This window comes from Gadus morhua, chromosome 20, assembly GCF_902167405.1.
Source record: "Gadus morhua chromosome 20, gadMor3.0, whole genome shotgun sequence".
Classification (NCBI taxonomy): Eukaryota; Metazoa; Chordata; class Actinopteri; order Gadiformes; family Gadidae; genus Gadus; species Gadus morhua.
In genome coordinates this window covers 23,926,825-23,949,810 of record NC_044067.1, presented here as the reverse complement: position 1 = coordinate 23,949,810, position 22,986 = coordinate 23,926,825, and the positions used below count along the sequence as shown (strand labels likewise).

General features: G+C 48.2%; 1 long non-coding RNA gene across 1 annotated transcript; it reads right to left on the bottom strand.

Annotated features, from left to right (window-relative positions):
- Window positions 1-1,511: 1,511 nt before the first annotated feature.
- LOC115533379 (uncharacterized) lies at window positions 1,512-4,524 on the bottom strand. Its single transcript, XR_003974183.1, has 4 exons — window positions 3,239-4,524; window positions 2,962-3,120; window positions 2,193-2,853; window positions 1,512-2,100 (listed from the first exon to the last, which is right to left on the bottom strand). It is a non-coding gene; the product is annotated as an uncharacterized LOC115533379 (long non-coding RNA).
- Window positions 4,525-22,986: the final 18,462 nt, after the last annotated feature.

Below are 22,986 nucleotides of genomic sequence, written 5' to 3'. Positions count from 1 at the left end.
AATTGGAGCCAGATGAGCCCCCACCTGAACTTTGGCTCAGTGGTTCAGGGGGTGGCAGTTTCCCTGATTTCTGGGGCAGGACATGGGTTGTGTGGCAGCAGGAGCTTGCTGGGGCTGTATAGCTGCATAATCCTCTCTACACTCCTTAGCAAAGTGACCTGGTTTTTGACATCTCATACAGATCACCGTTCTCTTACCATGCCCTGACTGAGTTCTAGGGCCTTCCTTAAGGGCTGGGAGGCCCTTCGTGAGGTGGATTAGTTGCTCTTGCTGGTTGCGGAGGATTTCCTTCAGTTCACTCAACTCAGAACTGAAGGATGAGTTACCTGCCCCCTGGTGCTTGGACTGATTACCTTGTACAGTGTGCTGGTAACCAAATGCACTGGGAACAGAATAGCTTCTACCCCTTGCACCCCCAGGCATCCCTTCTTGTTCCCATCTAATAGCCTCAGTACGGACCTCCATCAGGATGGCGGTAGGGTGGCCCCGGACAAACTGCTTTAGTTCTCTGCGAAGGGAACAATCAAACACATGTTCAACAAATTGATCTCTCAACAACACCTCCCTATTAAGTGAACCATGAGGGGATTTTTGTACCACCTTCTCCATCAAACACATTAATGCATGCGAGAACTCTTGTAATCTTGTTGCTTCTTGGAAAAGAAGTCTTCCTGCAGAGACACATATGATTTTGTACACCCAAAGAGTTATTTGAATATAAGCAGAACCTTATCTGGATCTGCCCTTTCCTCTGGGGACCGATATTTAATTTCTTCTCTTGCTTCTCCCTCCTGGTGATCATAGATGAAGAGCGCTTGGTCCGCTGGAGACAGGTGACGAGCTTGTACGCAGGCGTGGACCTCTTCAATCCACTCCCCAATGATTAGTCCTGTCCTGCCCCGAAAGAGTGGGCATTTCCGGTCTCTGGGGAAATGAATCAGTCTCTCAGTTACTGTAGGAGCTGAAGAGAGTCCAGGAGCTGAGGGAATTGCTGAGGAGGTGTTGGGCCAAGGCTGTTTAGCCTCTTGCTCTTGACGCATGTGTTGATTCTCAGCTTGCAGCTGAGTGACCAAGTCCCTTAATTCGGCGACCTCCTCCTCCATGAGGAAACAAAACTGAAGAGGTGAGAGAAACTGTCCGTGCCAGGAACTGCCCGGCACCTGCTGCTGTTTTGTAGAAAAAAAATAAACCCTAACAAACTACATACAAATCAATTGGGTTGTGGAAAAAAAATGAAAACTACAAGTCTCTGCCTCAAAGAAATTCTGCCGACTACGCCAAGATGTGGCGGGGCTCAGTGTAAAAGTCAATATTAACGAGGGGAGGGGGAACTAACTAAAGAGGGACCGACAATGCCACCTGGGGAATTACACCTCAGGAAATATAGAACAAATGATATGATATTACAGAAATAATAAGGACACAGGTTCAAGAACTAAAGAGGCAGAGACAAATATATTAACTGTTTCTTTTAATACAATAATAAAGAAATAAAGAAAAGTGGAGCAAAACCAAACCAAACCAAACAGCAAAACAGGGGTTATGTAACCCATTAACCCAAAGGTCAAACAATGAAACAGAAAAGGGGAAATAACACAAAAGCAAACTGAACCAAAGCAACCAAAACAAAATAGCAAACGGAACCAAAACAAAACAGCACAGCTAAACAGAACAACTAAAACCGTACAAAACAGCAGCAGGGGATCCTAAAAACAGACTAATTAATAAAAGTTAAAATGGGATCTCAAAACTGTTAGAAAGCGATACCAGTCCGGGTATGCCAAGGAAACGAGGGAAGACGTCAAAGACCGAAGATGTTGCATCCTGGTCATGAACCAGCTTCTGTCTGTATTCGAAGGTGGCTCTCATCTTCTCTTTGACCACGGATTCATCTGTGGAGTGTCTTATTGCAGACACGGCCTCTCTGCACTCCTCATCCTTGAGCTGTTCAGCAATCAACAAAGATTTTCGTTGGGTTGTTGGCCTGACCTGGGGATTGGGCCTGGAATGCCCACGGAGGCCATTGTGCGTGTTGCGTTGGACTGTCTTGAGTCTCCAAGCAAGATAGCCAGTATTCGCCTCAGGGTCATAGTAATGTTCCTGTTCACACACAATCAAAACATTTAGAAATATAAGGCAGAAACATCGATCGATGATGAAAACAACTGTTTTTGGACATCAAAAAGACTTACATATCCATGCTTTGAGTACGGATCTTGTAGATATGGGAAAAGGTTCACAATTCCGAATGCATAACTAGTCCTGACACTTCTGGGGGGAATCCGCATACAGAGCAGACCAAGGGGCGCAGACCAATGTTTTTCCTCTGTCATTTGAAAGGATTTCTTACCCATGTGAATCCGTAATTTCTGCAACCAGAATGTTGATCATATGTCTGCGTGTTGTGTCTGACAGCGTCTTAGTTTTGTCATATTCTTTGAAGATTTCCTCACCTTTCGGGTTGGAGCTCAGAATAGTAGGCCTATCACTTTCTGCAATTTTTTTTTTTTTTTAAGTAACCAGTAGCTTCACGTTTAAACAAAGTAATTATTTAATTAGGGTACTAAGCTTTGTTACATTAGTTTAGTAACACTATATAATGTTATAAATTAATCTAATAATCTTAAAATCCAGTACATTTGTAGACAGTTTCAAAGTTTACCTGTCTTGCTTCATTACGATCCAGCTCTACCAGGCCTCTCTTCCGGATTTTAGTGGATGGGAAGATGATTGTCGAATCTGAACTTGTAGAAGCTGGTGATGCGGGGGGTCCTGGCAATGAAACTGGTGATGCTGTGGAGTCTGACAATACGGAGGACTGCGAGTTGTATTCCACCAATTCAATGTCCAACTCTAAAAATGAAGTCAAAAATACATACACACCGATTAGTGGAAAAGCATGAACATGAACACCCTGCCTCCATATACGGGTGCTTGGACTCAAAAAAGGTTTATCCTTACCTGTTACTGGGTACTTGCGGTATCCAACCTTGAAGTTTCGGACCCCTGACTTTATCAGCTCATCAAATGTGTCTGCATCAACCTCGGTATCTGATGTATCAGTCAAGGCTAACACACCCTCGGATAGAAGTTGAGCCTGCAGACTAAATTTGTCTGTCGCTGGGAGAAATAAAAAATTAATAAAGACTTAAGCCACCTCATCTATTATCAATTTTTTTTTTTTATTATCAATTAGCTATTTGAGCAATAATTATTCCTTTGTTTAAATTACACAGACCTTCTTCAAGAAACTGGAGTAAATTGAAATTTTCATCAGTTTGAGGAACTTTAATGTATTTTTGGACTCCCGCATATTCCACTTTTGCCAGCATTTTCAGCCTGCATTCAAATAAATGAATGAGGTTAGCATTCTGCACAATAGACTACGCTAGTTAAACATAACCATTTCAGTGGTATTTATTCTATGCATGTACTATTGTAATAGATGTAATAATAACAATTAATTCCCTTATGTAATAAATGTACAGTAGTTTTTTTGAACAATGAGCAATAAATATACTCAACTAAAACAGTCATCATTTCAGAATGACTTACAGTACCAAGACATAAGATTTCACTTTAAGCTAATATAGTCTACACAATAGTCCAACCCGTTTAGGCTTCTGGCACAACACATACACCATATTAACACATTGAAAAGTAGCTAACAATTAGCATCAAGCGAGCAGACATTAGCATGTCCAATTTATACATTAGCCACACTCCAGCTGTCCTACATCATGACCCAATATTGATCCCCTTTAAATGAGGATTGTCACGGTTGCTCTATGATTTGCTCCACAGGCATTGGTTCTTAGACAGGTGCGGGGCGTGGCGAGCGGAGCTGGGCACTGCAACGTGGCACACCTGGACCTCATCAACTAATCACACACTTTCTTAAGCCTGGCGGGGACTTCTCGTCGGCGCCAGATTATTCCGTCTCATTCGGTATTTTGGCTGACGTGTGTACATCGACCTTCGATTCCCTAACCTGATTTTGTGATTCCTAAACGTCGTGTTATCTTTCGCCAGTTGCCAGTTCCTCGCCAGTGGATTACCCCCGGACCGCAACACTCTACGACGCCTACCCGCTCCTGTCTTCGCCTTGCCCGCTGGTTATCTTTTGAGTTCTCCTTTGTTGACAATAAACCGTGGATTGTCCGTACTGTCTCTGTCTCTGCATCCGGGGTCCAAACCAACCTTTTCGCCAATCGTAACAGAATAATCTGGCCAACATGGACGCCGCGGAGTCAGACAAGGTTCGGCAGGCGCTATCCTCGCAGGGCACGAGGATCGGTAAACACGACGCCGCGTTACAGGACTTTTCCGAGGTTCTTCGAGGTTTCTCCGTCGGCATGTCGGAGCTGGGAGCCCGTATGGAGCAGATTGGTTCCCAGGTCTCCTCCCTAGCTGCTCCCGTCTCGCTCCATGGACCGGCAGTCTCCTCCGCGTCGGACTTCCCTGCTGCGGCGCCCGTTTCCTCGCCCAGCCAGCTCCGCGAACCGTTTATTCCTACTCCGGTCAGGTATGCGGGGGAGGGGGGTCATTCTCTTGACGCATGCCCACAGTCAGTAAAAGGGCAGGCTCACCAGCTTCCAGGGGACCGCTGGTGAGCCGAGTTGCCGGTCCTCCGGGTTCCCCCACGCGGATCCTAGTTCCGGGTCAGTTGCCTGGTCTTCAGAATTTCGAGTCTTTTTTTGTTTTTATTGACTCGGGTTCTGATGAGAACTTTATTGACTTTGACTTTTGTTCTCAGGCCCAGCTGAGACTGGACTTACTCCCTGAGCCCAAGGAGGTCTTTGCCTTGGATGGCTGCCTCTTGGCTCGGGTTACTCACCGGACCACTCCTGTTTCACTCCTGCTCTCGGGCAACCATCAGGAATTAATTAGTTTTTTTGTTATTCCCTCCCCCACGTCCCCCGTTGTGCTCGGCCTTCCCTGGCTGAGATTGCATAACCCCCACATTGACTGGTCCACCTCATCCTTAGTCAGCTGGAGCACTTTTTGTCATTCTCACTGCCTTCAGTCGGCCACGCCTCCTAGTAAGTGTGCCGTTCCTCCTCACTCACCTGACCCCATAAACCTCTCTGGAGTTCCCTCCTTTTACCATGACCTCCAGGAGGTATTTAGTAGAGATAGGGCCCAGTCCCTGCCCCCTCACCGTCCCTATGACTGCTCTATTGACTTTAGTCAATAGAGCAGTCTAGTGCATTAGTGAGCCTTTCGGGCTCACTAATGCACCAGCCGTTTTCCAGGCTCTAATCAATGACGTTCTCTGGGATATGTTACACCGATTTGTAGTTGTCTATCTCGATGACATTTTGATTTTTTCTAGGGACCTCGCTGAACACAAGCAGCAGGTTCGGTTGGTGTTACGGCGGTTATGGGAGAACAAGCTGTTCGTCAAGGCAGAGAAATGTTCCTTCCACACGACTCGGTCAGTTTCCTGGGCTTCGTGGTGCAGAGGGGTCAACTGCAGGCGGATCCTGAGAAGGTGAGGGCGGTTTCAGAGTGGCCGGTTCCTACCACTCGGAACCAGCTACAGAGGTTCCTGGGATTTGCCAACTTTTATAGGAGGTTCATAAGGGATTATAGTCGGGTGGCTGCTCCCCTAACCCAATTAACCTCCACTAAGGTTCCTTTCGGTTGGTCGCAGACGGCTCAGTCCGCGTTTCTGCGGCTTAAGAAGTTGTTCTCCTCGGCTCCAGTACTGTGTCATCCCGATCCAGCTATCCAGTTCGTGGTGGAGGTGGATGCCTCCAACTCTGGGGTGGGAGCAGTGTTGTCCCAGCGCTCGGCGCTGGACAACAAATTACACCCCTGTTCCTTTTTCTCCTGCGTCTAAGCTCCGCTGAGACTAAGTATGACGTTGGTAACAGGGAGCTGCTAGCAGTGGTGCTGGCATTGCAGGAATGGAGGCACTGGTTGGAGGGAGCGGCGCATCCATTTATCGTGTGGACGGACCATCGGAACCTGGCCTACATCCAGACTGCCCGTAGGCTGAACTCCCGCCAGGCACGTTGGGCTCTCTTCCTGGGTCGGTTTCGTTATACCCTCACCTACCGTCCTGGTTCCAAGAACGGCAAGGCCGACGCTCTCTCTCGCCAGTATGACTCCCCGGTGTTGCAGTCGGAGGAGGAAAGGATTCTCTCTCCCGCCTGTGTCATCGGGGCAGCCCGATGGGAGATTGAGCGGGTGGTGCTGGATGCCCAGCAAGGACTACCTACCCCCGAGGGTTGCCCTCCGGGTCGGATGTTTGTTCCCCCGGTGGCCCGCACGGCCGTTCTCCAGTGGGGGCACGAGTCCAGAGTTGCCTGCCATCCAGGGTTTCTCCGCTGTCTCTCTCTCCTCCGACAGCGGCTTTGGTGGTCCTCCATGGCTGCCGACACCAAGGGTTTCGTGGCTGCCTGTTCCATCTGTGCCCGCGGCAAATCGTCACACCGTGCTCCGGCTGGTCTTCTGCGCCCTCTACCTGTTCCACACCGGCAGTGGTCGCACGTAGCTGTGGACTTCGTGACTGGTCTCCCGCCCTCAGACGGTAACATGGTCGTACGGACTATTGTCGATCATTTTTCCAAGGCTGTGCATTTTGTTCTGCTTTCAAAACTCCCCTCAGCTCTGGAGACGGCGAACCTGCTGGTCCTGCACGTGTTCCAGCTCCACGGTATCCCCCAGGACATTGTGTCGGACCGGGGACCGCAGTTCTCCTCACGAGTTTGGAAGGCGTTTTGTCAGGCGTTAGGGGCGTCGGCCAGCCGACAGAGCGAGCTAACCAGGACCTCGGGTCGGCATTACGTTGCGTCGCCGCCGAACACCCTGTCTCCTGGTCCACTCACCTGCCGTGGATCGAATACGCAAGGAACTCTCTGGTCTGCTCCGCCACTGGTATGTCACCCTTCCATGTGTCTATGGGCTTCCAGCCTCCACTCTTCCCGGTGCAGGAGACAGCGGTGGCCGAGGCGAGGGAGGCACTCACGCACACGGCGGCCAGGTGGGGCAGAGCATCTGGCTCTCCTCTCGGGACCTGCCCCTTCAGACTGAGTGTAAAAAGCTGACACCTAAGTACATTGGTCCATATGTGATTTTGGGTATCATTAATCTACTGGAGAGGCGTGGTGGGGAGGAACGGCCTCCCTGATCTAAACCCGAGCGGTCGTTTGTTATTGGACTTCCGTGCTAGTCATGGATTAACCATAACAAACACCATGTTCGAACATAAGGGTGCTCATAAGTGTACCTGGTACCAGAGTACCCTAGGCCGAAGATCGATGATCGATTTCTTGATCGTGTGTGCTATCAAGCTCTAGCTACCCCCTGCGCTCAACATCCATCCAGTCTTCCACGTTTCACTGCTAAAGCCTGCTTCTGCCAGCATTCTCAATCCTCCGGCTGAACCCCCTCCACCCCCCCGGCTCATCGATGACCACCCGGCCTATTCTGTCCGGGAACTGTTGGATGTACGCAGATGGGGTAGGGGGTTTCAGTTTCTGGTGGACTGGGAGGGGTACGGGCCGGAGGAACGGTCCTGGGTCTCCCGATCCTTTATTTTGGATCCTGAGCTTATCAGGGAATTTTATGAACGTTTTCCAGAGAGGCCTGGTGGGCCGCCAGGAGGCGTCCGTTGAGTGGGGGGTACTCTCACGGTTGCTCTATGATTTGCTCCACAGGCATTGGTTCTTAGACAGGTGCGGGGCGTGGCGAGCGGAGCTGGGCACCGCAACGTGGCACACCTGGACCTCATCAACTAATCACACACTTTCTTAAGCCTGGCGGAGACTTCTCGTCTGCGCCAGATTATTCCGTCTCATTCGGTATTTTGGCTGACGTGTGTACATTCGATTCCCTAACCTGATTTTGTGATTCCTAAACGTTGTGTTATCTTTCGCCAGTTGCCAGTTCCTCGCCAGTGGATTACCCCCGGACCGCAACACTCTCCGGTGCCTCCGCCAGTTACGCCTACCCGCTCCTGTCTTCGCCTTGCCCGCTGGTTATCTTTTGAGTTCCCCTTTGTTGACAATAAACCGTGGATTGTCCGTACTGTCTCTGTCTCTGCATCCGGGGTCCAAACCAACCTTTTCGCCAATCGTAACAAGGATGCATATTATAAACTGAACTTGTAATACCCAAGCCAAGTCATACACCTTGAAAACAAGTATGCCTTAAAATAGCAAAATATGTGTGGCCATTTTATCAGTTTGACCACCAAATATAATAGGCCTACAAATGATCCCCATTTAAAAAACACAGGGGGCCGGAGGCGAAATATAGCCTTAATATGAGAAACTAATGTTAACAGAAATACAAAAGTTGCCTTACTTACCGAATAATGTCCTTCCATAGGCTATGCAGGTTTCACAAGAGGCTATACAGGTTTCAAAGAGACTGCTTACACTGTTGGGACGAGACTGTGCAGTTTGTACCACGTGGGCTTTATAGGCAATGGTGGGGGAGGGTAGATTTACCAGAAATTTAGTGTCACTTCCAAGTTTGGAGTTAAGTTTTCAATTATTCAGAGTTAATGTTACTACAATGACACTTACAGATTTGATTTGAAGATAATTCGTTTTGACACCCTGTTTTAACACCAACTCTTTGTAAAATTAGAGTTAAATACACGGGATTTGACTCTTTTCAGAGTATATTTAACTGTGCTCTAACTCAAACTTCCTCAACACCGACATTATAACTCTCCTCAATTTGCTGTGTACTAGTGATAAAAGTGTACACTAGTCTAGTACTCAGTATTGGCCTGGATTAGTTTTTGAATTTGACAAATAAAATCTGTTTACATTCCCGATGTTGGAATCAAAACTTGGATAAGAATGGATGACGTCTGCTCGGCCAATAGTCTGGTGTCATGAACCAAGGGCCATTGATTGAAATTGAGGGGACACTTTCTGTCTCTCTGCTCCAACGCCCATAAACCTGCAGGTGGAGCTAAAGGACGGGGTCATATGTAATGGGATTGTGTGTAACGGGGTCGCGTGTAACGGGATTGTGTGTAACATGTCGTATATTCCGGGGTCGTATGTAACAGGGTCCTATATAAAGGGGTCGTATGTAACAGGGCTAAACAGCAGGATGAACAGGAACATTTGAGTGTTATCAGCGTATCTGTAGAAACGGATGTGATTTATGTGTGTGTGTGTGTGTGTGTGTGTGCGTGTGTTTGTGTGTGTGTATCTGTGTGTGTGTGTGTGTGTGTGTGTGTGTGTGTGTGTTCTTAAAGGTCAGATCACCATAATCAGTCATGTGACCAAGCAAACAATGAAATTGATCTCTCGCTCTCCACTCGCTCTCTCCATCTTACACACACACAAACACCCCCTATTTCTCTCATTCTCTCCATACACACACACAGACTATGTGTGAGAGAGAGATAGAGAGAACAGATGGACAGAAAGAGAGACGGATAGTTAGACTGATAGATTGTTAGACAGAAGGACAGACAAACAGACAGACAGACTGACAGATAGAGAGATAAACAGAAAGAGAGATAGGCAGATAGATAGAAAGATAGACAGAAAGATAGCTAGACAGACAGACATATAGACAGACAGATAGACAAACAATGATTTGCGGGTTGCTTGGTAAGCCACCTAGCAATGAGCAATCACCACAGCAACAACCACTCTGCAGTTAAGTCCTGATCACAAGAATACCCCTCTGAACACCACCCATACATCTATATTATATATACTTTATAAAGACATCAAATATATGTAATGAATGTGTGTATGGGGGCGAATGCCAGGCAATAACTGTAAAGCACTCTGTGGCCACAGCAGGTCTGAAAAGCACTATATTAATGTAGTCCATTAACAACACACATGCATCATACATATAGAATATACATGTCACACCTCTCCCTTCAAACCTCCCTCCAAAGCTCATCTCTCAACTCATTTCCGTCCGCTTATCCGGGGTCGGGTCGCGGGGGGAGCAGCTCAAGCAGGGGGCCCCAGACTTCCCTTTCCCGGGCCACATTGACCAGCTCTGACGGGGTGATCCCGAGGCGTTCCCAGGCCAGTGTTGAGATATAATCTCTCCACCTAGTCCTGGGTCTTCCCCGAGGTCTCCTCCCCACTGGACGTGCCTGAAACACCTCCCAAGGAAGACGCCCAGATGCCCGAACCACCTCAGCTGACTCCTTTCTAAGTAAAGGAGCAGCGGCTCTAATCCGAGTTCCTCACGGATGGCTGAGCTTCTCACCCTATCCCTAAGGGAGACGCCAGCCACCCTTCTGAGAAAACTCATCTCGGCCGCTTGTTCCCGTGATCTCGTCCTTTCGGTCATCACCCAGCCCTCGTGACCATAGGTGAGGATAGGAACGAAGATCGACCGGTAGATCGAGAGCTTTGCCTTGCGGCTCAGCTCTCTTTTCGTTACAACGGTGCGGTAAAGCGAACGCAATACCGCCCCCGCTGCTCCGATTCTCCGACCAATCTCACGCTCCATAGTATCCTCACTCGCGAACAAGACCCCGAGGTACTTGAACTCCTTCACTTGGGCTAAGGACTCATTTCCTACCCGGAGTAAGCAATCCACCGGTTTCCTGCTAAGAGTCATGGCCTCAGATTTAGCGGTGCTGATCCTCATCCCAGCCGCTTCACACTCGGCCGCCAGCCGATCCAGTGAGTGCTGAAGGTCACAGGCCGATGATCCAATGAGGACCACATCATCTGCAAAAAGCAGTGACGAGATCCTCAGACCACCGAACTGCAACCCCTCCCCACCACGACTACGCCTCGATATCCTGTCCATGTATATCACAAACAGGATTGGTGACAAGGCGCAGCCCTGGCGGAGACCAGCACCCACTGAGAACGAAACTGACTGGCTGCCGAGGACGCGAACACAGCTCTCGCTTTGGGAGTACAGAGATTGGATGGCCCTGAGGATAGACCCCCTTACCCCATACTCCCGCAGCACCTCCCACAGTTTCTCCCGGGGGACCCGGTCATACGCCTTCTCCAGACCCACAAAACACATGTAGACCGGATGGGCATACTCCCAGGCCCCCTCCAGGATCCTTGCGAGAGTGAAGAGCTGGTCCGTAGTTCCACGTCCGGGGCGAAAACCGCATTGTTCCTCTTCAATCTGAGGTTCGACGATCGGCCGAACCCTCCTTTCCAGCACCTTAGAGTAGACTTTACCAGGGAGGCTGAGAAGTGTGATACCCCGGTAATTGGCACACTCTCTGGTCCCCCTTTTTGAAAAGGGGAACCACCACCCCGGTTTGCCACTCCTTTGGCACTGTACCCGACTTCCAAGCGATGTTGAATAGGCGTGTCAACCATGACAGCCCCTCAACACCCAGAGCCTTTAGCATTTCTGGCTGGATCTCATCAATCCCTGGGGCTTTGCCACTGCGGAGATGTTTGACTACCTCAGTGACCTCCCCCAGGGAAATTGACGACGAAACACCATCAACCTCGAGCTCTGCCTCCAACATAGAGGGCGTGTTATTCGGATTCAGGAGTTCCTCAAAGTGTTCCTTCCAACGTCCGACGACCTCCTCAGTTGAGGTCAACAGAGTCCCATCCTTACTGTACACAGCTTGGATGGTTCCCCGTTTCCCCCTCCTGAGGTGCCGGATAGTCTTCCAGAAACACTTTGGTGCCGACCGAAAGTCCTTCTCCATGGCCTCTCCGAACTTCTCCCACACCCGCTGCTTAGCCTCCGACACGGCAGCAGCTGCTGCCCTTCAAGCCTGTCGGTACCCTGCAACCGAGTCAGGAGTCCTCCAGGATATCATATCCCGGAAGGCCTCCTTCTTCAATCGGACGGCTTCCCTGACCACCGGTGTCCACCACGGTGTCCGAGGGTTACCGCCCCTTGAGGAGCCTGAGGCCCTGAGGCCACAGCTGGCCACCGCAGCTTCAGCAATGGAGGCTTTGAACACCGCCCACTCCGGCTCAATGCCCCCAACCTCCACAGGAATGCCAGAAAAACTCCACCGGAGGTGTGAGTTGAAGATACCTAGGACGGGGGCCTCCTCCAGACGTTCCCAGTTCTCCCGCACTACTCGTTTGGGCTTACCAGGTCTGTCCGGAAATTTCCCCCATTCCCTGATCCAACTCACAACCAGATGGTGGTCGGTTGACAGTTCCGTCCCTCTCTTAACCCGAGTGTCCAAAACATGGGGCCTCAGATCAGATGACACGATCACGAAATCGATCATCGATCTTCGGTAGGGATGTCCCGATCCGATATTTGGATCGGATCGGCCGCCAATATTAGCAAAAAAATGCATATCAATATCGGATCGGCCTGCACGGGAAAATCCCGATCCGGACTCCCGATCCAGTTTGTTTTCAAAACTCCGGTCCGTGTTTTCGAGCGCACCAATGTAGGTAATCCATGCCAGTTTTTTTCAGCTTTTCCCCCCAAATCTGGTCCGCGTTGTTCAGCACACCTAGCGCCCACCTAGTGACCTGTCCAGCATCCCACTTGTTTGTGCATGTCCCACTAAGGATTTAAAGTTATCGATAAAAATGTCAGCTGTGTTGGATTATTTTACCCTAAAAAACGAAAAAGACGAACAGGCGGAGTGCAATACTTGCCACAACAAAGTCAAGCGTGGTGGTAAAGCAGTAAGACATTTTAATACGACCAACCTGATCAAGCATTTAGCGAAATACCACCAAAAACAACATGAAGCGTTTCTAAAGAAAACCGAAGACAAGAAAAGGAAAGGTCCTACACAACCAACACTGGCAGAAACGTTTGCAAAGCGTGACAAACTGCCACAAAACAGTGCCAAAGCCCAGGGAATAACAAGAGTTATTGCCGAGGAAATAATACTGGATGACGAGCCACTATCTCTCGTGAGTAAAGTCGGGTTTAGACGCACCATCGAACACCTTGAACCACGGTACAATATGCCCAGCCGCCATTACATCGTTGAGAAGACTATCCCTCAGATACACAAAGATGTTAAAGGTTACATTGCCAAACAAGTGGAGAGTGCAAATGCACTTAGTTTCACAACGGATATCTGGAGCTGTGATCACCGCCCTTTATCTTTATTGAGTTTAACTGCACACTGGATTGGGCCCGACTTCACCCCAAAGAGAGCTGTTTTGCATGCGCGTGAGTTCAGAGGCTCACACACAGCGAATGCCATCACAGACGCCATGCAAAATATGCTGTGTGCCTGGAAGATTGACAAAAATAAAGTCCATGTCATTTTAAGAGATAACGCGGCCAATATGAAAAAGGCCATGGATCAGCTTGGAGTGCCAAGCCTGGGATGTGTTGCGCACCTCTTACAGCTCGTTGTCCACCAGGGTCTATTGGCACAGCGAGCTGTAAGCGATGCCATCGCCAACGGGAGAAAAATTGTGACTCACTTCAAACACTCCCCCAAGGCCTACTCGGAACTCGAGGACGTCGAGGAAGAGTTGAACATTGAACCGAAGCGTCTGCAACAGGACGTACAAACCAGATGGAGTAGTACTAAGATGATGATCGACAGCCTACTACATGCTAAACGGGCACTGCAGGCCTATGCATCGGATAGCAACAGCAATCTGCCAGCCACTATAACAGGCAACCAATGGTCGCTGCTGGAGAAAACGGAGACAGTTCTTAAACCCTTCCAAGAGCTGACAGCCGAGGTCAGTGCAGCCTCCGCCACAGCAGCCGATGTGATCCCCTCTGTCCGTGTCCTGACACGCTTTCTGGGCACTGAGAGCGAAGCACACCGAGGGATTCAAACCATGAAGGCCACACTACTCGATGCCGTTTACAGACGTTTTTACCATGTGGAAATGGAACCCCTCTATGCCGATCCACGCTACAAAGACAAGTAAGTGGTTTATAATTATTTGGGCATGTTTTAAGCTTTAGTATAATATTATTGAAAATATTTTACTGTACAGCGGGTATTTATTTCTTTGTCAGTACTTATAATATTCAATATTCAATAATATTCAACAACGATCCACTAGATCATTCTCATAGATAAGAAAAAAAAATAGAAAGTGTGTGTTAATTGTTGTCATTGAACATGAACATGTGGAGACTAGGTGAAACAATATAAAATAATTGATACATCTTAATGACATTATATTCATATTTCTTCCAGGTTCTTCACTAATGCAACCAACCTGGATCAGGCAAAGAAGGCACTAAAGGCAGAGGTGATGAAAATGGAACAAGAGCTGAAGAAGACCATGCCACCATCTGGAGAAGTGTCTGAGGCTGAGCCAGCAAGGCAAACACCAGGAATGGAGGCTGAAAGCTCAACCAGCAGCCTGGGCAGCTACTTCGACGAAATACTGGAGGAGAGCAGCACAGCAGTAGCAGGTCCGTCTGAGCAGGAGATCCCCCCAGGGGCACTGATTCAGTTGGAGAGCTACCTCAGCGAGGCTCCACTTGGACGTAAGAACAATCCTTTTCATTACTGGAGAGACAATCAGGCTCGACTACCCACCCTGGCAGCAACAGCAGCCAAGTTCCTCTGTGCTCCTTGCACGAGTGTTGAGAGTGAGAGGCTTTTTAGCGCAGTCTCACTTATCATTGATGAGCACAGGAGCAGGCTGACACCTGAGCATGTTGAAATGATCACCTTTGTGAAGAAGAATCTCCCCATCATGCTCAGACTGCAGCCAGGGCAAACAGTAGAAATTGAAGGGAGTGTGGAGATGGAGATGGAGCAGTAAAGTGTGAAGGAGATAGCAATACTGTAGAAGGCGTGACAGTTATTTGGGTTGTTATAGCCAATTCAGTGTGTGTGTGTGTGTGGTAATTTGACTATTTTCTACTCAGGTTTTGTGTGTGTTGCTTTTATATATAATGTTATATTGTTTACAATATTGTTTGCACTGTTGGCTTTTTAAGCCTTGGTTTACACTTGTTGTTCAAGAGCAGAGCACTGATGCCAATTCAGTGTGTGTGTGTGTGGTAATTTTACTATTTTCTACTCAGGTTTTGTGTGTGTTGCTTTTATATATAATGTTATATTGTTTACAATATTGTTTACACTCTTGTTGTTCAAGAACAGAGCACGGATGCCAATTCAGTGTGTGTGTGGTAATTTGACTATTTATTATTTTGTCTATTTTGTGTTTATTTAACCCTGAATAAACAGGTCAGCTTCTCATTACCAACTATTGTGGATTATTCAAACTAACCTAATTAAGTTGGCTAGTTGTTCTTAAGAGTAAAACCCTTTTCAACATGAGTAGTACAACAAAATAAGTAAATATCTCTAATCTTTAATACATGCTTGGATCGGCCGGTATCGGTATCGGCCGATGCTAAAAGCTACAATATCGGTATCGGAAGTGCAAAAAGCTGGATCGGGACATCCCTAATCTTCGGCCTAGGGTACTCTGGTACCAGGTACACTTATGAGCACCCTTATGTTCGAACATGGTGTTTGTTATGGATAATCCATGACTAGCACAGAAGTCCAATAACAAACGACCGCTCGGATTTAGATCAGGGAGGCCGTTCCTCCCCACCACGCCTTTCCAGGTGTCTCCATCGTTGCCCACGTGGGCGTTGTAGTCACCCAGCAGAACTACGGAGTCCCCTACTGGTGCCCCATACAGGACTCCATTCAGGGTCTCCAAGAAGGCCGAGTACTCTGAGCTGCTGTTTTGTGCATACGCACAAACAACAGTCAGAGTTTTCCCCCCTACAACCCTTAGGCGCAGGGAGGCGACCCTCTCGTCTACCGGGGTGAACTCCAACACCGCGGCGCTCAGCCCTCCAAAGCTACTCTTCCAAAACAAGTGACTAGCTCGCTAGCTTTAGCAATAGGTCTGCTTCCCAGTGGAAGACTCACTTGGTCATGCACAATAAATGGACAGAGTGCGCGCGGGTAGCCGGGTAGTTGACAGACACATAGTAGAAAGACAGGTAAGCCATCTAATCATTTCCTTAGGGCCAAATAAAAAAAATTGCAAATGGTTCTCTGCAGAGCCAAATGAGCGGAGCTTGACGTAGTCCAGCTCCACCTCTCTGGACCTAGTCAAGCTCCATCTCTCTGGACCTAGTCCAGCTTCACCTATTTGTACCTAGTCCCGCTCCACCTCTCTGGACCTAGTCCCGCTCTCTGGACCTAGTCCCGTTCCACCTCTCTGATCCTAGTCCCGTTCCACCTCTCTGGACCTAGTCCCGCTCTCTGGACCTAGTCCCGCTCTCTGGACCTAGTCCCGCTTGTTACGTATTTTAAGAACCTAATCTACCCACACATAGACCCTATGAAGCAGGACCAAACATATAAGCCGTAAATACTATACATAGCCACAAGGGGAGCACGACCTTATTGAAGGCTGCTCCACCACAGAAGGCATCACCTTTAGTTAGGTGAAGAAGCCGAAGCCACTACGTCACCCCGGCCACGCCCACTACGTAGGACACGCCCACTTGACGTGCTCTAGATTTTCACCCACACCCGCAGAGAGTCATGGGCCTTTGCCCGTGGCTCGAAGTAGCTAAAGTTATATCTCTCACACGTGTTCAACACGCTTCCTCTCCTTTTGCTCCATAGTCATAGTTACCATACAAAAACATGCATACTTTACCAAATAAAGTAACTGTTAAGAGCTATCCCGGATTTGAACCCTTTCCTTGAAGAAACTCTGCACACTCCACCTCTCTGGACCTAGTCCCGCTCCACCTCTCTGGACCTAGTCCCACTCTTTGGACCTGGTCCCGCTCCACCTCTCTGGACCTAGTCCAGCTTCACCTCTCTGGGCTTAGTCCAGAGGGGTGTTCCACGAACGGAGGTTTAACAAACACTGAGTTAACGCTGAACTCCGACCAACCCAGAGTTTTCGGTTCCACAGCAGCGGTTATGCATTAGTTCAATCAACTCGGGGTTGGTTAACACAGGGTTGTGCGCGTCCACGCCAAACTTAAAAAGACGTGATGTATGGATCATGGAAACCCTGATCGATATGGCGAAACGGGCCGCTTATTTCAATGAAATGGAACTCCAGGTTCTCCTGGAGAGCTATGACGAGGAGAAGGACATTATCACAAGAAAAGGGAACGCTAAAACCTCTGGAACCCGGACAACCAAAGCCTGGCAGCGGATCGCTGACCGCGTAAATGCGTTAGTTACACGTCAAAAGCATGATCCTTAATATTTGAGCCATGAATATATAAATATCCCAGTTAAGCATTCTTAAAGATCCTACCACATAACCCCTTTCTTCTAAAACAATATGTACTCCGATTGCTTCCAAGCGGTCAGAGGATCAAGTATAAAAATGAAGTATAAAAAACATACAAACTGGTAAGCTTTTCCCACCATCGTATTGGTATAAATTTAAATAAGCCAATCGTGAAAAGGCCGACAGTCGGCAGACTGGATCTGGCCCTCAAATTGTCTTGACCCCGGTGGAGGAGCTGTTAATAAACATAAATTCAGGGCGCCCTGGCATGGAGGGGGTACCTGGAGGTACCTACCACCTCAGAGAGTCATGGGCCATACCCCTACATTCAACCACAATGTAGGTTTTTGTGTTTTCTTGTATTTTAGATTTTTTTTGCCTTCGAAGTAACACATGCAAACCGTGTGCTTGCCACAGCGCATACTATTCCAAATGTTTATTTTTTTGGTAACTGGGTGGAAAACCTAAAAGTGACAATTCATCAACTTCACAGATCAAGATGGATCAGTGCTTGTAATGAAGCCGCTGGCTACGATCGAACATTCTCCAGTGGATGCAAGTCCGTTAGGACTATTTTATATACTTTATGTTGTAAATGCCTCTCGGCATAGTACTCAATACAATACAATATTGCTCTTTGTATGATAGGAGGCCGATACAAATCTTGGATGGGTCATCTGAAACGACTGTGATGTGCTCAGCATCTCCAGCATTATAGCCTAGATAAAACTACCATTTGAAAAAAACGGAGGGCTACGCAAATAGTCTGGAGTGAACTGAGGCCAGGTCCTCGATTGGTAGTGTTGGCTATGTAAGGCTATTTAAATATATTAAAGATTTGCGCGAGAATCTATATCCCTCCACTCCAGCAAAAAGTCATCCAATATGCCAAGATGTCGAGCCGTGGTCTTATCAATCGCTCCCGGTGGATTGCACGTATAATTTGCGCTCTGATATCAGTAGTTCTCTCATCAAAAGGGCATGCCATTGTGAACACATGAAATCTGCGGTGAACACCGGTTGAAATACCCAAAACCGGGTTATGTTTCAAACTTAACCTGCGCAAAACCTGGTCCGACCAGGTTTGATTCAGAGCATATGTTGCTATAGAAACTAACATACCGTGATCCTTTTGGAACGGAAAACCTAGGGTTACAGCAAACCCTGGGTTAACTTACCCGGTTATGTGATAAAACCGGCTTTGTGGAACACCCCACAGGTAAATGGTTTTTGTTATGGTAGGTTAAGGATTATGGTTATGGTAGGTTTAGTTGTTGTGGTAGGTTAAGGGGTTAGGGTTATGGTAGGATAAGGGGTTAAGGTTAGGGTTATGGTAGGTTAGGGGTTACGGTTAGGGCTATGGTAAGGTATAGGAGTTAAGGGGTGAGGGTTATGTTAGGGTTATTTGTTAGGGTTAGGTGTTATTGTAGGTTAAGGAGTAAAGGTTTAGGTTATGGTAGGTTTAGTGTTATGGTTAGGTGTTATGGTAGGTAAAGGGGTTAAGGTTAGTGTTACGGCCACTGTTTGTTTGTTGCTGACTTCTTGTTTCCCCTCTGTTATGTGCAGGTGCGAGTCATTAACAACTCATCATCATCCTGCCTCTACCAACCAGCTTCCACCAATCACCTCATCAGTTTCCAGCCAGGGGAGGCCTGCCACACACATAAAAGCCAGTTTAACTTGTCCATTACCCTCTCTCCTTTTTGTCCCGTTTGTGGTTCGTGGACTGGTTTTGCTGTGGCATGGTTAGAGCGTTTTGATTATATACATATCTAAGAGATATACATATATTGTCCCCTAGTTTTTCTTTTTCCCCCTGCTTGCACCAATTGTGACCCCCTTTGTTAGTTCCCCCATGTTTTTTTTGTCTTTGTGGTTACCTTGCGGCCTTGGGACAGGTAAGACAGAGGCCTCTATACATTTACACGTAGTGCTCTTCTTTGTTAGTAACACTAGGCTAGGAGTGTTGCTACCCGCTGTACTTTTGGCTTAGTTTAGTTAGGTTAGCGGACGTGTGGTCCGCTGTATTGGCTGTTAGCTTAGCCTGTTTTGTTGGGTTATTTTCTTTGGCAACACTCAAGTCCCAAGGCCCGCTGGTTTTGTCATATGTTACTGTTGTGTTTTTGTAATCAGCCCCATTAAACCTATGTTCAACCTTATCCGTTGCTGTTGTCATTCCTTTATTGTTTCACTCACCAATTGTTTGTTCATTTACACCAATAACCCGGTTAATTTTAACATCCGTTACCTCCTCCGCTACCCCTAGACAATGGGAGTGGTAACAGTTAGGGTAATGGTTAAGGAGTTAGGGTTAGGTGATATGGTAGGATAAGGGGTTAAGGTAAGGGTAATGGTTAAGTTTAGGGGTTCAGGTTAGGGTTATGGTAGGTTTAGGGGTTATGGTTAGGGTTATGGTTGGGGTGATGGTTAGGTTAAGGTGTTATGGTTAGGGTCATGGTTCAATTTAGAGGTAAAGGAGCTGGACCTAGAGGTGGAGCTGGACCTAGAGGTGGAGCTGGACCTAGAGGTGGAGCTGGACCTAGAGGTGGAGCTGGACCTAGAGGTGGAGCTGGACCTGGAGCTGGACCTAGAGGTGGAGCTGGACCTAGAGGTGGAGCTGGACCTAGAGGTGGAGCTGGACCTGGACCTAGAGGTAGAGCTGGACCTGGACCTAGAGGTAGAGCTGGACCTAGAAGTGGACGTAGAAGTGGACCTCGAGGTAGAAGTGGACCTCGAGGTAGAAGTGGACCTCGAGGTGGAGCCGGACCTCGAGGTGGAGCCGGACCTCGAGGTGGAGCCGGACCTCGAGGTGGAGCTGGACCTAGAGGTGGAGCTCCCTGTCGTCATTGTGTTAAACCAGCCAATAGCGCGCTAAGGGGAAAAGCCAGTTTGGTGATTGGCTCCCGCAAAAACGTATCGGAAGCAGAAAGAAATGCATTGCTCTTCTCCAGCCCCTTGTGCAGGGCGTACTCAATTCGCCGGAAGAATGGGCTGGGCTACCCAACTAGGAGACAGGAGGAGAGTAGGGAGAGTAGCGGGGGACAAGGGAGGACAGGGGAGAGTAGGGGGGGACAGGGGAGAGTAGGAAGAGGGGGAGGCAAACGGGGGAGGGACAAGAGGTAGATATGTTTTCCATTGTGATGGTTTCCATCAGGCTTTTGCTGAAGGAACCTGGGCCTCGTTTCCCGAAAGCGTCGTTAGCCTAAGTGGATCGTGAAGTGCGTCGTAAGGGCATCGTAGAGTTTTCACCGCGTTTCCCGAAAGCATCGTTGGTAACGAACGTCGTGAAAACGCTCGTAACTAACGAGTACTCCAGGGGGACTCGTAGGTACTCGTAGGACGCTAAGAGCATCGTTAGCCTACTATAGCCTCAGTGGCGTCACCATCGGACATTCCATGTATTGGATGCGTTTTTCTTAAAACGCTTTGCGCCTTTATGTTCTTAGTTTGGTGATTAACAAAGATTCATTTTATTAATAAAGATGTTAAAATGGCCAAAATAAAACGGGACAGTCCAGAAAATGTTTGCGCAGGCAGGGCACCCAAAATGTGTGAGAGAAAGTGGGGGGATTTGTGCATACTGTGACATAGGCTGCAGGCTGTGACAAAAAAAATTAAAGGCAAAAGGAGCAGGCAAAAGGCTGGGATATGGTGGGGATTGGTCACGTTGACGGGGATGTGTAGTGACATGGGGAGGGGGGTTAAAAAAAAGCCGCGATCACTCTTCGGCGTGATTCCAAACCAGCAGGGTAATCCGGGAGGCCGTCCCGAAACGGATCTTCCTCGTCCTCGTCCGGTTCACCCAACGCCACCCCAGCCTTGGCTGTAATGTCGTGCAACATTGCTGTCACGCAGATCACAGCGCACGACTTGGCTGGCGCAAACTGGAGCCCTCCACCGGACTTGTGGAGGCATCGGAAGCGCAACTTCCACCTGCCGATCGTGTGCTCGACATTGCACCGGGCCAGACGGTGGGCTTCGTTGTGCTGTTCCTCGTGGACGTCTCCCGGGTTAGCCACTGGGGTGAACAGGTGAGGCCTAAGCGGATAGCCACTGTCTCCGAGGAGCCGCCACTCTCCCCTGGAGGCTGCAGCCAGCCGTCCGATGGAGGACTCGCGGAACACGAAGGAGTCGTGAGTGCTTCCAGGCCATCTCGCTACGACATCCAGGATGATGCCCTGATGGTCGCACACCACCTGGCAGTTGACAGCGGCATATCCCTTCCGACGGATGTATACGTGGCCATCAATGTGGGGCGTGAGAATTGGAATCAAAGTTCCATCCACGACTCGGGCCATTTGTGGGATGCGGAACGACAAAAAAAAGTACTCTTGGGTTGCACCCATCTCGTCTCTGCTGTGGAAACGGACGTGTCGCGGTACGAGACGAAGGAGGCTGTATGTCACTGCCTGGACCGATCTGCACACTGACGCCTTGCACAGGCCCTGGCCATCTCCTACCTCCTGCAGGAAGCTCCCTGTGGCATAGAATTGGAGGGCGGCCAAGAGCTGCACTTGCGGTGTGAGCGCAAAGCTCCTCCTTGTAGCACGTCTGAGGTCTTGCCTGATCGCCCCAAGCAGCTGTCTGATGGCCTCCCTGGGCAGCCTGTAGCGCTGTATGACTGCCGCGTCAGTGTAGACCTCGAGGGGGTCAAAGTTGTCACGGATTCGGCCATTGATCGCAACAAGGCGACTCCGGGGACCTCGCTCTCGCTCTCTCGCTCTCTCTTGCGCACGGAGCGCTAGCACACGCTGTCTCCCAGCCATTATTTGCACTGACGTACTGCATTGTCCCTTGCACTATATAGGCCTATGTTCAGAGACTAATTAATCAAACCTGTCAACGATTGTTAATTTGATGCGTCATGCCTACAACACTACACTATCAACACATGATTAACAATCAATCAGACACTCGGTAATGTTAAACAGCTAATTTGTTAAGGGTAGGCCTATATCAAACATCATTGCCTATTTTTAATTTTTTGTCATATGGAATTATTTCAGGGGGGAAAATGCCGTGAAACGCACAGTGCATTCAGGATTAGAACTGATATATGTCGGCTTGAGCCTAATCAATTGTGTTTTAATGTCTTTAGCATTCATATAATTGCAGTCTATTTTTTTCGTAGGCTACTCTGCTGTTGTCCTTGATGGGGAGATATTTTAACCCTTTTTAACACAATTTTCCTGCGACATTCCTGCGTCTCCCCCTCCTACGGAGCCCATTGCAGCACCGTGTCAGTAGACAGTTACAATCCTACGACGTTGTGAGTGCAGCGAATGCGCGTTCACGTTAAGTGGAGTTTCGTGATACGCGACAAAGAAATTATCGATGGTTCGAAAGATCCATCGGGACAATTAACCTACGAGCGAAGATCCATCGTTATTGGGAAACGGGGCCCTGGTGGTTCACGATGGGTCTTGAAGACAAATCGCTGGTCCACCTTGAAGTTAGGGAACCACTAGTTTAGACAACACTACTTCTTGTTTAGGTTTAGGCTTTAAACAAAACTACTTTTCACAAACTTTTTATACATCCTGTGAGAAAATTTACTGCATTTACAAAATCTGCCCCTCCATCCTGAGCCTCTCAGATTCCCAGTTTATGAGCTGACTTTGAGACATTAACATATTTTATCTACATTTAACCAGACATTTGAGTTATTTTTTAATACATCTCTCAGGGATATGTTGTGACTATCCTACGTTTTTAGATCCAAATCATCCATCGATTAATTAAAATATATATTCATTTGATGAATAATTGTTAAAAACAGATAGGATATGTTCCATGTGCCAAAATCAGAGAAATGTTTTCAGAAATTGATTACAAATAATACATTAATTAT